This window comes from Myxine glutinosa, chromosome 12 (assembly GCF_964187855.1).
Source record: "Myxine glutinosa chromosome 12, kmMyxGlut1.1, whole genome shotgun sequence".
In the NCBI taxonomy this organism is placed as follows: domain Eukaryota; kingdom Metazoa; phylum Chordata; class Myxini; order Myxiniformes; family Myxinidae; genus Myxine; species Myxine glutinosa.
Window position 1 is genome coordinate 4,862,416 of NC_136272.1, and position 13,155 is coordinate 4,875,570.

A 13,155-nucleotide genomic window follows, 5' to 3' on the forward strand; every position below is an offset into this window, starting at 1 on the left:
CAGGTTCAAAGGAACACTGCGGTATTAGGAGGTTTAAAAGCGACACAGAGAGAACTAAAAGATGACTTGGTGGCGACGAAGAGGGAATGTCAGATGGTACGTGAGGGACTGACAACGAGGTTGGACGAGGTGATAGAGGTAATGGAGACGAAGGACCGGCAGGTGAGGACGCACATGGAAACGGTCAAGGTAGCCTTGGAGGACGAGCTTGAGGAGACGTACCGGGGAATAAAAGAGGTGAGGCACAAATTAGAAGAAGTGGAAGAAGGGGTGAGCGAAATTAAGAAGCGACGGAGAGGGGATAACAAGGAGATAAAAGAGGAGATAAAAGAATTGGTCCAAAGTCTGTGTTTGGATCGTGATGTGCTCATTAACCGGATGAGGGATTCGCAGGTGATGGAGGAGAAGCGAAGAGGAAGAGGACCCGGTGTAAGTGGTGACCAATATGGTCGTGCGTATGAAGCGCCAGGGGATTTAATAAGCTTGGGGGTCGAGATAGACCCGGGTGTTCGTGAGAGGCCGTTGGTGAAGTGTGCGACAGGTCTGGTGTGCGAAAGAGGAGGTGTGCGAGAAAGTCCGACTCTGGGGTGTGTGAGGAAAAAGTGCGTGCCAAGGAGTGAGTGTGCTGGCGAGAGTGAGTCGGTCATAGCGCGTGTGCGAGGGAGCACATGGAAGCGTGGTGTGGTGAGTGTTACAGAGGGTGTGACGGGAGAGTGTGCGCAAGAGTGTGCGCGAGAAAGGTGTGTAACGGACAGGTGCCTGAGGAAAGAGTGCGCTGTCAAAGGGAAGGAAGAATGCACACCTGTGGGGAGTGTTACAGAGGGTGTAACGCAAGAGTGTGCGCGAGAAAGGTGTGTGACGGACAGGTGTGTGACGGACAGGTGCACGAGGAAAGAGTGCGCTGTCAAGAGTAAGGGTGAGTGCGCTGTCAGGAATGGAGGTGAAAGTAGTGAGAGTGACATGGAGCGTGAGTTAGTTGTGACAGGTGAGCGAGGATGTACACCTGGGATGGAAGGATGCACACCTGGAATGGTAGCGCGTGAGTGGGAATGCACGCTGGAGTTGGTGGTGAGGCACGTGGTTGGGTGTGCGAATGAGAGCACACCTGTGATTGTCACAGAGGAGGTGACCGAGGAGGGGGCGCGAAGCGGTGTATTGGTGAGGTGTGCGAGCAACGAATGTGTGCCAAAGTGTTCGGTGGTCAGGTGTGTGACCAAGGCTGTGAGTGGAATGGGTGTGCCTGGGTGTGTAAGGAACGGTACGAGGAGCATGGAAACGGCTGGATGTGTGAGCAAGGAACGGGCTGCGGGGTGTAAGCATGCAGGTGAAGCATCGACGTTACACGGGTTAGAGGTTAGAGCGACTTATAGCCGAGTCGGGCCCTCGGTGCGTGCTGGGCCTCGCTTTGAACGGCCGCGTCCAGGCTCCACTAGGCGGAGCTGGCAGCCCGATAGAAAGGGTCGTCATGGCGACCACTTTTTGGTGAGACGTGCCGGCAGGTCGAGATCGGGGCATTGGATGGCTCCACGCCGAGGTGGTGCGTGGGATCTCGGCACGGGTAAGCCCCCGTCCCTGCACCGAGTGCCGGACGCATCCAGCCGCTGGCACAAAACAACCAGCATCCATTGCTTGGCTTTACGAAGCCAGGCTTTGGACAGGAATTGGCGCACCGAGAGGCAGTAGTGAGTAGACTGGGTGATGAGGTTAGTGTTTTGGACCCAAAATTAGAGAAAAACAAAATTTGATGATTGGCAAGGGATTGGCAGTAGTGATTGGCAGATGATGGGCAGTGATTGGCAAATTTTTAATTTGTTGAAATTAGATGTGCAAAATTGGTAGTGAGAGACCCCCGATGTGGTGGGATGGCAAATCCACCATCCCTCACAGGTGGGGCAAATGCGCTATAGCTTATGGGGGTGTATGGCAGTGAAAACTAGCCCGGGTGGGTTAGGATATTGTGCGTAGGGATCTAGCGAAGATTGACATTAGGTAACGTTAAGATTAGTTAGTGACTGATACCTGTAGTGGGGACGCAGGTAGATTAGTATGGATGATAATGACGAGGGAGCGCAATAGTTTAAAGGGACGACTGGGAAGCGCAAGTTCAGAGGGGAGTAGTTAGCTGAGATGATGCCGTGTGTGTGAGGATGGAACAGGTGTGATTGCACAGGTGTGCAATTGGACAGGTGTGTGGAGCAGTGTATGAGTAGTGAGTGTGTGGATCAGCGCGAATGCGCTTGGGGAGAGAAGGGTGCCGGTGGCACCAGGTGTGAGAGCACAGGTGTGCAGGTACAGGTGTGTGGAGAGAGTTGGAGTGAGTGGTACGGAGTGGTGTGCATGGTGCGAAGGTGTGGATGGGGGAAGAGTGGACCCCTTTCACGAGTACCCGGGGCGGGTAGTGTAAGTGTTAGGTAGAGGGTGCAGGTAAATTGTGGTTGGATATTGGCATTTGTGGTGCGGTTGCAGAATGGTGTTGTGGATGGGTGCATTAGTGTTGTGGAAATGGCTGGGCGTGTAGCCTGTTAGTGTGTGTAGTTGGTTGGGCACTCCACCACTGTGAGGATGTCGGCCAGGTGAGGCCGCAGGTGGGCTCTGGGAGCCGGTAGTTGTGAGTGGGTGCCTGAGGATCCCGGGTGTGGATCGGGCAGCCCAGTGCCAGAGAGGGCACGGAGTGGGGAGAGAGCCAGAGGGCCTTCCCCAGGTAGTTAGGTTAGGGTGAGGAGCAGGTAAGCTCGGAGGCAACTGCAGTGGTGGAGGTGTGCAGGTGGGTAGACCCACTGGGAGAGGTACACGCCGCAGCCCAGAAATTGTGCGAGGGCACCGGGAGATGAATCGGGGGAGTGAGACCCCAAATTGAAAAGCACCACAGTTTGGCCAATGGGAATTGGTTTTTAGAACCCATAGTGTAAGAGGGCCAATGGGTTGGCCGGAGAAAGACCCCGGGTAGTGTAAAGTTGTTAAAGTCATTTAGGAGATAGTTAGGATTGATGAACCTGTCGCACCATACGCAGCCACTTACCTGTGGTGATGATGATGACTCCACACCTGTGTTTTCTTTGTTTGTGTCGCAGAAATGAGAATTGCTGTGAGGATTGGTGAGACGCATCACGACGTGGATGAGACATTGGGGTGATTCCATCTCTCCCTCCTTAGGAGGGACTGATGATGAATTGGTGATGGCAAATTTTGATGTTGAGTTGGAGATGGCAAATTTTGATGAGAGTTGGAAATGGCAAATTTGATTGGTTAGGAGGGAGAGAAGACGAATTTGGTTTATGGGAGGAACGGGGAAGACAGTAGGGATGTTTGTTGATTTGTAAAGTAGATGTTTATGGGTAGTGTTGTGTTGTGTGGATACAGTAAGGGGTAAGGGAGGGGCCATGTAGGTTACCTGGTGGGGGGGGGCGTACGATAGGAACGTACCTGTCTCACCTGGTTCCCATGTGCCCCCAGTGTGCATCACCTTACATTGCGTGCACTTTTGCGCCCTTACCACCTTACTCACTTGTTTCTTCTTTTGTCTCCCACCTCCGAGGATCTGGCTTTGGGGTAGAGAGAGAGGAGAGAGAGGTGCTGGCTGCGCAGTTGTGGGCCTGCACTTTCGCTGTTTGCTGCCGGGATCGATACACCATATGGACCGCAATGTTTGTGGCCACCCACAATGGACCGCAGTTCGTTTGCGGCCAAGCACCACCCGGGGATGGACCTATGGGTCAACGTGGCACCTATGCCATACAGGTGAACCACTTTTAGTTGACACCAAGTGCACCACAAGAAGAGCAAGAGACACCTGCAGGGTTAGGGGTTGTCGCATTTATTTTTATTCCAATGAACAATGGTGACTGCACCGATTGGTGGTGGGGTGGTGCTGTTGATGCTCGGGAAGGGTGCTCTGCACGTTATTAAAGGCCGTCGGCCACAGAGCACTCGTGGGTTGGTGTATCGATGTTGGCAAGCGCGCTCTCTCTATGCATAACATCTGCATGTGTTCCTCCAAAAACAGGTCCTGGATCGTAGTGTAAATAGCAGCGTAGTCTTGTAAATAATGCTCCCTACCGGCTGTATGTTTAGTTTGAGGATTCTTTCCGGATTCGGTTATCCTGTGGGTGTGTTTCTGTGAGGAGAAGGGTGCAACGTCGCAGGGGGACATATTTACTCATTTGTGAATATCTGTAAAACTGTCGCACTCAGGGTAGAGTTAATAGTAGAGGGAACTACATTGCGTGCCACACTAAAGTAGGTAAAAATTTATCGGGTCGGGACGCCCCGAGGGTAGAGAAGGGTGCAATGTTGCGAATATGGAATTTGGCCTCCATATCCGCTTGTAAATATTCCCCTATTTTCTCCAATACTCCCCAACTTTCCCCAGTCCCCCATTCCCTAGTCCCATTGCATGTAAATAACAATCAGTAGAGCCGACCTTCCCCTTATTCCCCCATTAAATGTCGTGCCCAGGTCCACCGCACCACACGTAGACAACTTTCGGACATCTTCCTAGTTATTCTTAATCTATGTCAGTTAAGGCCTCGTTTCCATTAATTATGACTCTTCGTTGCACCAGAATGTGATTATATGGCATCAGTAGTGAGTTTAGGACCTTTCCCATACCTCCTCCCATCTTCTTCCCCAAACAACAACAATAACAACAACTACAACAACAATTACAACAACAACAGAGGGGATGGCGGCGGAGCGGGGGAGGATGCGTCCTCACACCGGCTCGATTAGCTCCAGACCATGCGCTCCACGGGGTTACCCCGAAGGGGCTGGCTGTCAGCTCCTCGTCGGGGGCGGAGCCAGTAACCCCCCCCGCACGCACCCAATGAGAAGCAACGTGCCGATTCCACGAGGCGGAGCTAACGAGCCGAGGGCGTGTCACTCCCCGCCGGATATACGCGGCCACGCGCCGGATGTGACGTCAGATTCGCCCCCAGCTGGAGAAAGACGGACCTGCGAGCGCTGAAACAGATGCGCCTGAGTTTGGAGAGGCCTGAGAAAGAACGTCACCTCTGAGCGCTGCGACGAGACCTCCCCGCATCTCTGGACCGAACCGTGTACCCTGCTTTGAGCCAAGAGTGCACCTTGAGCCATCGCTATCTGCCTTTCCTAGCCATCAAACCCCGTGTGAGTCAGCGTTGTCCCGTTTATCTGTGGTCTGTCTAGGGTTAATATAAGAGTGTGTCTAAGTGCCTGTCTTTCTATGCTGTCCCTCTTGTAGTTGTAATCTAACCTTCCGCCTTAATATAACCTCCTCCGGAGGTCTTGAGAACTGAACCCCTGGTGTCGTATTGTGTCATTATAACCCAGCCGGGTGTCTTCTTTTTCTTATTGAGCCAGCGTAGCGCGACTCCGTCGACGTCGAGTATAGTCGGGTAATTTGTGCGGACACGACGGCCATTCCGCTCGGCCCACCTTAACATCAAAGTCGTGTCTGTAACAATATATTCTAAACCTGCGAAAAAAAATTTTACTACACATATTTAGTCTTATTATTACATACAGGTGATATTTGTTTTGTCAAAAACTCAGCTATTGCCGTGAAAAAGAGCTGTGTGGTGATATTAAAAGTGGTATGGCAATGCATATTACAAGCCAACACTGCATATAAGAGCTAACATTATAAGTAAGACAAACCAATGCTGTCGTCCTCTGAATTTTAATAACTTTTAGAAAGGAGTGTGGGCATATCCAATATTTTTTTAAGGGTGCCGAGAGCAATTCCGGTGTAGGACTTCCAGCCGACATATAGTCTAACACACTTAAAACAAATTCTGTACGTGGTATTGCCATATTTCTATAGTGTACAACTTTAGTTTTATCGACATTTATATTCAATTTCCATTGTAATGATTTAACAAGCTGCAAGTCAGCTTCTGTCTCTGACATAAGGAAAACGTCATCGGCATCTAGTAAGATTGAAACGTTCATTTATTACTACACCCTTGCCCAGAACTCTGATGGATATTGCCTGATCGATTAATATGTTTCATAGCTGGCGACTTAATTAACACTTAATTTTCGACTGCGCCAAGCCGTAATTAAACGGAGAAAAAACTTTTAAAAATACCTGCAGTGTGCACGGTTCGTCTAGTCGAACAGATATGGAAAAGCACAGATAAGACGTCGTATTCACCATAACTTGTTTAATTTCACCAGGAACACGATGAGGCCAACACAGTAAACATTCAGTACAAAACTTGGTTCATACATTCAGTACAGAACATGATTCATACATTCAGACCGTAAGAAAACTCTGCCCGTAATACAACACTCTGACCAGACCAACACTTCATCCCACTACGTTCACTCCTCACAAGTGAAACTCATCACTACTCCGTTCACTCCTCACAAGTGAAACTCATCACTACTCCGTTCACTCCTCACAAGTGAGACTCATCACTACTCCGTTCACTCCTCACAAGTGAGACTCATCACTACTCCGTTCACTCCTCACAAGTGAGACTCATCACTACTCTGTTCACTCCTCACAAGTGAGACTCATCACTACTCCGTTCACTCCTCACAAGTGAGACTCATCACTACTCCGTTCACTCCTCACAAGTGAGACTCATCACTACTCCGTTCACTCCTCACAAGTGAGACTCATCACTACTCCGTTCACTCCTCACAAGTGAGACTCATCACTACTCCGTTCACTCCTCACAAGTGAGACTCATCACTACTCCGTTCACTCCTCACAAGTGAGACTCATCACTACTCCGTTCACTCCTCACAAGTGAGACTCATCACTACTCCGTTCACTCCTCACAAGTGAGACTCATCACTACTCCGACAAGTGAAGACTTGAATATGACTACAGACGGAGAGACTGCTCACGATACGGCGAGAAGGCGATACGGCTTCACCGCTTTCCAGCTCTTTCGTCTGACTTTCGCTTCCCAAATTTGTCTTCTGACTTTATCACTTGGAAATCTATACATCTTATATTTCCCAGATTGGTTTGAACAACCAAAAGCAGAACAACCAGTCATTTTGTTTGGCAATAAACAACATTCCCGTACCAAGCTGACGTTCACGCACGGTGAAGTTAGACACAAAATGGCGCCACGAAATCACGTGACCAGAAATCTCGGGTCAGCGCATGGCGCAACTCTCTTTATACAGGGACTCTAACTTGCACCATTAATGTGTAAGGTAGAGCTGACTTTGAACGGGGATTGTTTGTTACCGACACACATTGGCCTACTCTTTTTACAATGTGCTGTCTTTCAATTCCACAATCAAGTGCGAGCACATAAGATTGCCAATATTACGGCCTCTCGTTGAAGACCACTTTGTGATAGCCTGAAAAGGCTGGGTTGATGGTAATTGGTTCGTTGCTAGATGGAGTATGATGAACCGATGAAGACCAAATACGATTCCGCCACCCACCACTCGGGATCTTTGCTTGGTCCAGATAAGGTAACACGAAGTGACGATTAATAGGCAAACTTTTTTCAAGTCCTCAAGTCATTAGAACCTGTTGGGGAGTGTGGGATGAACAATATTTATTAACCCCAACGCCGCCCCCTACAAGCCTCGTGCAGTGGGGGATGGTGTTTTGCATTCCTGTGTGCACGCCATAACTTTTATTTTTACCATTTGAGCTTTTGTTATCAAATTTTCAACAAACCTTTATTGTGAGAATGTGTAGAATATAATTTGGACTTTGATTTCCGGTCCCTCGAGCTAAGAGGCTTGCTTCAATCTCTCATGGCATCAAAGTTTGAGTATTTTCCCATTCGTGTCTTTGTCAAATTTCCACTGGCTATTTAATTGCGTATGTGTTACTGTGTGTTTCTCGTTAGTTTTGGTTTTGTAATTATTGCAAACTTGTGTGTAATTAGTCGGTTTTTGTTCGCACCTCGTGTGCAGCCTCGTCTATCCAGCCTCCCACCCCCCCCCCCCCCCCCCCGTCGGTATATTGTGAATATAAGTTCTTTCCTTCGTTGCATTTGCTAGTTTCTTTGATTTTCTTTCCCCCCCCTACCTCCCATGAACATCTTATCCTTTGTCAAATGTTTTAAATAAAATATATATATATATTTATTAATTCTTTCTCTCCTCGTGGACACGTGCTTGTTCTCTCGCCCCCTTGTCTCACATTGTGCCCCGCCCCCTTTATCTCCTTTTTCTTCCACCTCTCCAGCCTTTCCAACTCTAATTTCCTCCATACTCATTCAATCCTTTCTCCTTCTTTCTCAAATCTACGTCCTCACTTAGGGACTTTTCATTGTTTTTCATGGTTTTTTTAAATATCATTTGAATTTGTTTAAACTTTCCCCTGCAGTGTTTTATTCAGTGGTTTATTACAACACACAAGGGAGGGGGAACAAACACCAGAAACAGATTTGACCAGACGCCACCAGGATTTGGAAGAGGGAGACAGATAAGAGAGTTCGGTCTTGAGAACAGAGAGAAATTGTTTCCTGGCTCTCCTGAGGGTGGATACACACTTGTTTCGGGCTTTGTGAAAGGAAATGAGATTTCCTTCCGTTGGATTTGCTTTCCAGGAGACGGAGGCAAGTTGTTTCTGGGCAACAGCCTCACCACAAGAATCCGTGTACCCTGGATGGGAGGAGGGGTATGACAACTGAAGACGAGATGGGATAAATCTGTGCATGAGAGAGAGCAATTTACTTTGGAAGAATTCCCAGGCTGATTTGATGTCAGAGGTGGTAGAGATGGGAGACCAGTCCAGATGATTGATGGCTGCTTGAAGACCGAGCCAGTTGGCCTGAGTGACATGCCAGACTCGTCGACGCTGAGGAGGCTCCCTGAGAATGGTCAGAGAGATGTCCACTTTAACAAGCACATGATCAGATGAGCCGATTGGAGCAGAAGAAGAGTAGCGGACATTTTCAGGGTAATTAGTCATAACCAAGTCCAGCAGAGAAGATGCTCCATTGACTGAGATCCGGGTCGGGAAATTGACAGATTGTGTCAGTCCCAGTGAGTCGCAGAAGTCCTTTGCTGAGGAGCCATGGCTGGTGAGAGAGGTACCCACACCCAGCCAACTGGCATGGTGACAATTGAAATCACCACATATGATTAAGAGAGAGTTGGGATGAGTAGATAGAAGTTGGTCCATATTATCAGACAGCGAGATGTAGATGGAGTCATCACTGTTTGGTGGACGGTACAACACACAAATGAACAAGAGGTGGGAGCGAAGGGGAAGCCGTAGCCAGAGGTATTCCTGGGGGTGAGGTGGAGAGAGGGCAGTGCAGGGCGAGTGAGAAAGAGAGTTTTTGATAAAGATAGCAACCCCACCTCCAGGCATAGGCTCAGGTCTATCATACCAGAGGAGGGAGTAACCCGGGAGAGATACTAAGGAATCGGAGACATCATGAAGGTGGAAAGTTTCTGTTAAGCAGATCACGTCTGGTTTGTCAGAAGCAACCTGTATGGAGAGATCAGTTAAGTTTGAACGAAGGCCCCGGATGTTTGAGGGCCATACCGTTAATGATGAGGAAGGGGGGGGGGGGAATCGGATACAGAACAGGGGGGGGGGAGGGGTAGGGTAAGATGTGGAAGAGGAGGAACGCTGTCTGGTAGGGAGAGCTGTTGGAGGTGTGTCAGAGATTTCAGAATAGCTTGGAGAAAGGGAAGGATGGGGCGGACAAAAGGTTTGATGGTGATTGGGTGAGGCACAGTGAGGTGTTATTTGAGGAGGGGGAAGAGGGAGGCAGAAGGTTGGGGGAGATGGAGGTGAGAGTTGGAAGGGGGAAGAAGCGGGAAGGATGCTTTGAGGAGGAGGGGTCAGAGGGGGGAAATGGAGAAGAAATGAGGGTGGGGAGATTTGAAGGGGAGGGGCGAGGAGGGAGTCTTTGAGGGGAGGGGTGAGAGGGAGTCTTGGAGGGAAGGGTGTGGGGGGAGTTTAGGAGAGAAGGGGCAAGGGGGGAGTTTTGAAAGGGATGGGTGATGGGGAGGATTAGGAGGGGAGGGGCAAGGGGGGAGTTTTGAAAGGGATGGGTGATGGTGAAGATTTGGAGGGGAGGGGTGATGGGGAAGATTTGGAGGGGAGGGGTGATGGGGAGGATTTGGAGGGGAGGGGTGATATTGGATTTTGGAAAGTACGATTAATGGGAAACGCACATTTATTGCAAAATGAGTTTCTTGTGACCTTCGAGTCAAAAATACGTTTAAGGACGGTGGAGGGGGGGGGGGGGGGTGGAGAGTAGGAGAGTTTAGGGAGTGTATGAAAGAGGCACTGTAAGAGATGGAATTTTTTTTTGGAATGAATAGATTTGGTGAGCAAGTCGAAAGCATCCTTTTAAAGAAGAGGAAGAAAAAGGTGTTATAATACACGACAGAATACAGAACTTCAGGGGAAAGTTTAAACATTGTGGGTGAAGTGTGGGAAATGTGGGTGAAGAACGAGCGAACGAATAAGAACAATGAATAAGAACAGGGAAGGAAATTTCTTTTTTGGGGTTTTTTTGTTTTTGAGTTGAGATTTTAAACAAGGACGTACGGGGTGAAAAGACTGGGAAAAAACAGAGAACTAAAGTAGTTGGAGCACAATAGATGGACCACTGAGAGAAAAACAAAGCCTCAAGGTCGGACAAGGTACAAGGCCTCAAAAGACACGACACAAATTAACCGACGATATTTCATACAAGGGCGATCGGCGGGTTTCATGTACTCTTGTCACATAAGGTCGTCTCGTTCATCCTCTTATTTACTGTCAGCAGTCACGAAAAAGTGCAGTTTGTTGAGCTCCTGTGGCTCATCACGTGACATGACCTAGGGTTGGCCAAATTGCAAAGTCATGCTCCAGGCAACCCCCCACCGGGTCATCAGGCTCACCATGCAGATGGCGCTAATGAAGCAGATGATAAGGGAGAGGCGCTTATGAAGGGATATACGAGGACTGAATGGAGTCGCGCATTGCAAGACTATTGTACTGAAGAGCGCATTGTTCACGGTTATTGGAACTGTTCGCTTATTACGTACGCGGCTGAGCCGCGAGCGTAACCGCCGAAGCCAGCCTACCATTGCCATATAATAATCCCGTGCGCGCCAAACGACATGCGGAGCGCTCCTGTCGTCTGGTTCATCTGCTTCGCGGTGCGAGTTGGGGACCGGAGAGCGAGCTGCCTGGACGCATCCCTGGACCATCGACCTGTTCGTCTGCAACCCCGTGTGAGTGTGTCTGAATGTGACGGGCCCGTCTGTCCAGGGATAAGTTAAGACTGTGATTAAGGATGCACTGTGTTTTCTGCTTCTTCTGATTGTACAAAGTGTAAATAAATTCTGTTAATCCTTTTCTTCCAAAATTCGACCGTTTCAGTCATTTCCTCCATTGGGTAAGCGTGGCACGATTACGAACCGCTTGGATCGGGCTAGTCATTGCTAACGGCTCGGGTCACGGGTCGCTACCGCTCGGCGTTTCCACTAACACCCGTGATTCGGGCTGGGATTATTTCCTCGTTTCTGGGCGGCGTTAGTACTTAGGTAATAGCGAATCCCTAGTCCGTAAACCCTATCTAACGCTGTCCGGGAAGGACGGCATCGGTCCCGGGTCCCGTCGGCTAGTAAAAGACAAGGGGACTAATCCCCCCCCTTGGTAAGGGGAAAGGCCGGCGATGAGATCCGCAACAATATATATACAGACTTGGCATTTAATATGGAATTTTTTTTTTGTGGGGGTGAACTTACTTTTCAAGATGACTTAGAACCAAAAGTTCATTGGAATTATGTTGAAATTATTCTAGATTTTGTTAATGTGACCTTTAAAAGAAACAAAAACCACATTTGACATTTCGAAGCAAATAAATTGATCCTTGAAAGTGATGTAAACTGATATCGAACTCAATTCACGGACAGTACTGTGTTAAACTTCTGTGCGTTTTCCAGAAGTATCTCTTTATTTTGCACATTAGCCAACACTTTTTTTAACAAAAACAACAGTTAAATTACGACTGGGATTACGGAGAGTAAAATTACAGTTCAGTACTTCATGTAACCCCCACGAGCATTCAGGAGAGCACGTACACGTTGAGGCATGCTGTTCACGAGATTTGCCAAGGATTGGACAGGAATCGCTTGCCATGCAGTTACAATAGCCTGCTGCAATTAACGCACAGAGGCAGGCTGCTGGTCCAAGTTGTCGATTTGACGCGTTAATTCTGCCCACAAGTTCTCTTTCGGATTCATATCTGGGGACATGGCAGGCCACTCCATACGCTCTACACCACGGTCAGCAAGAAAGTGTTGGATCATGCGAGCACGATGAGGCCGTGCATTGTCATCCTGGAAGACAAAGTTTCCTCGAAAGGCTGCACGAACAAATGGAAGCAATGTTTCTTCCAGAATGGCCCTGTGCTTGAACTTGTTCAGGTTTCCATTCAGAACAACCAGGTCAGTTTTTCCCCCTGCATGAAAATCACCCCAAACGGTCACCCCACCACCTCCAACTTGGACTCTTGGCACTATACAATCTTCGTTGTAGGCTTCATGCAATTGTCTGTGCACTCGGACGCGGCCATCTTGACGATAGACCAGAAATCTAGACTCGTCACTGAAGATCACGTGATTCCAGTGTCCTGGCTGCCATTGACAGTGCTCTCTGGCCCACTGCAATCGGCGCTGGCGGTGTTGTCTGGTCAGACGTGGCTTTCTCAGGGGACGCCTGGCACGATAGCCTGCTTGAACCAGTCATTGGTTGACTAGACTTCTGGATACAGGCACATTTGTCAGTTGCTGCCACTCAGCCCTAAGCCGATTAGCTGACTTGGTACGGCCATCGCGGACTAACCGGTGCAGCTGGCGATCATCCCTCCTTGTGGTTCTGCGGGGACGTCCTGGCCTCGGTATTGAAGTAGGGACACCCATCTGAGCATTTCGTTTCAGGATATTTGACACCTGACCTTGAGTGATGCCATACTGCCAAGCAATAGCACGCTGTTTCATGCCGGAATTTCGTAATGCCACCACTAAATGACAAACAGCATTGTCAAGTTGACGGACCATCTCCAGGGGAAGCGGCAATAACTTTTGTAGATGTGCAGCAGTTGTTTTCCACTAATACAGAATGCAACAACCCTTATATACCCGATTGTGAAGCCAATCGTCAAATGTACCTGTCCGTACATTTTGTCACGCCACCTGTGATATAATCCTGTTATTGACTTCTTGCTGCGACAGACA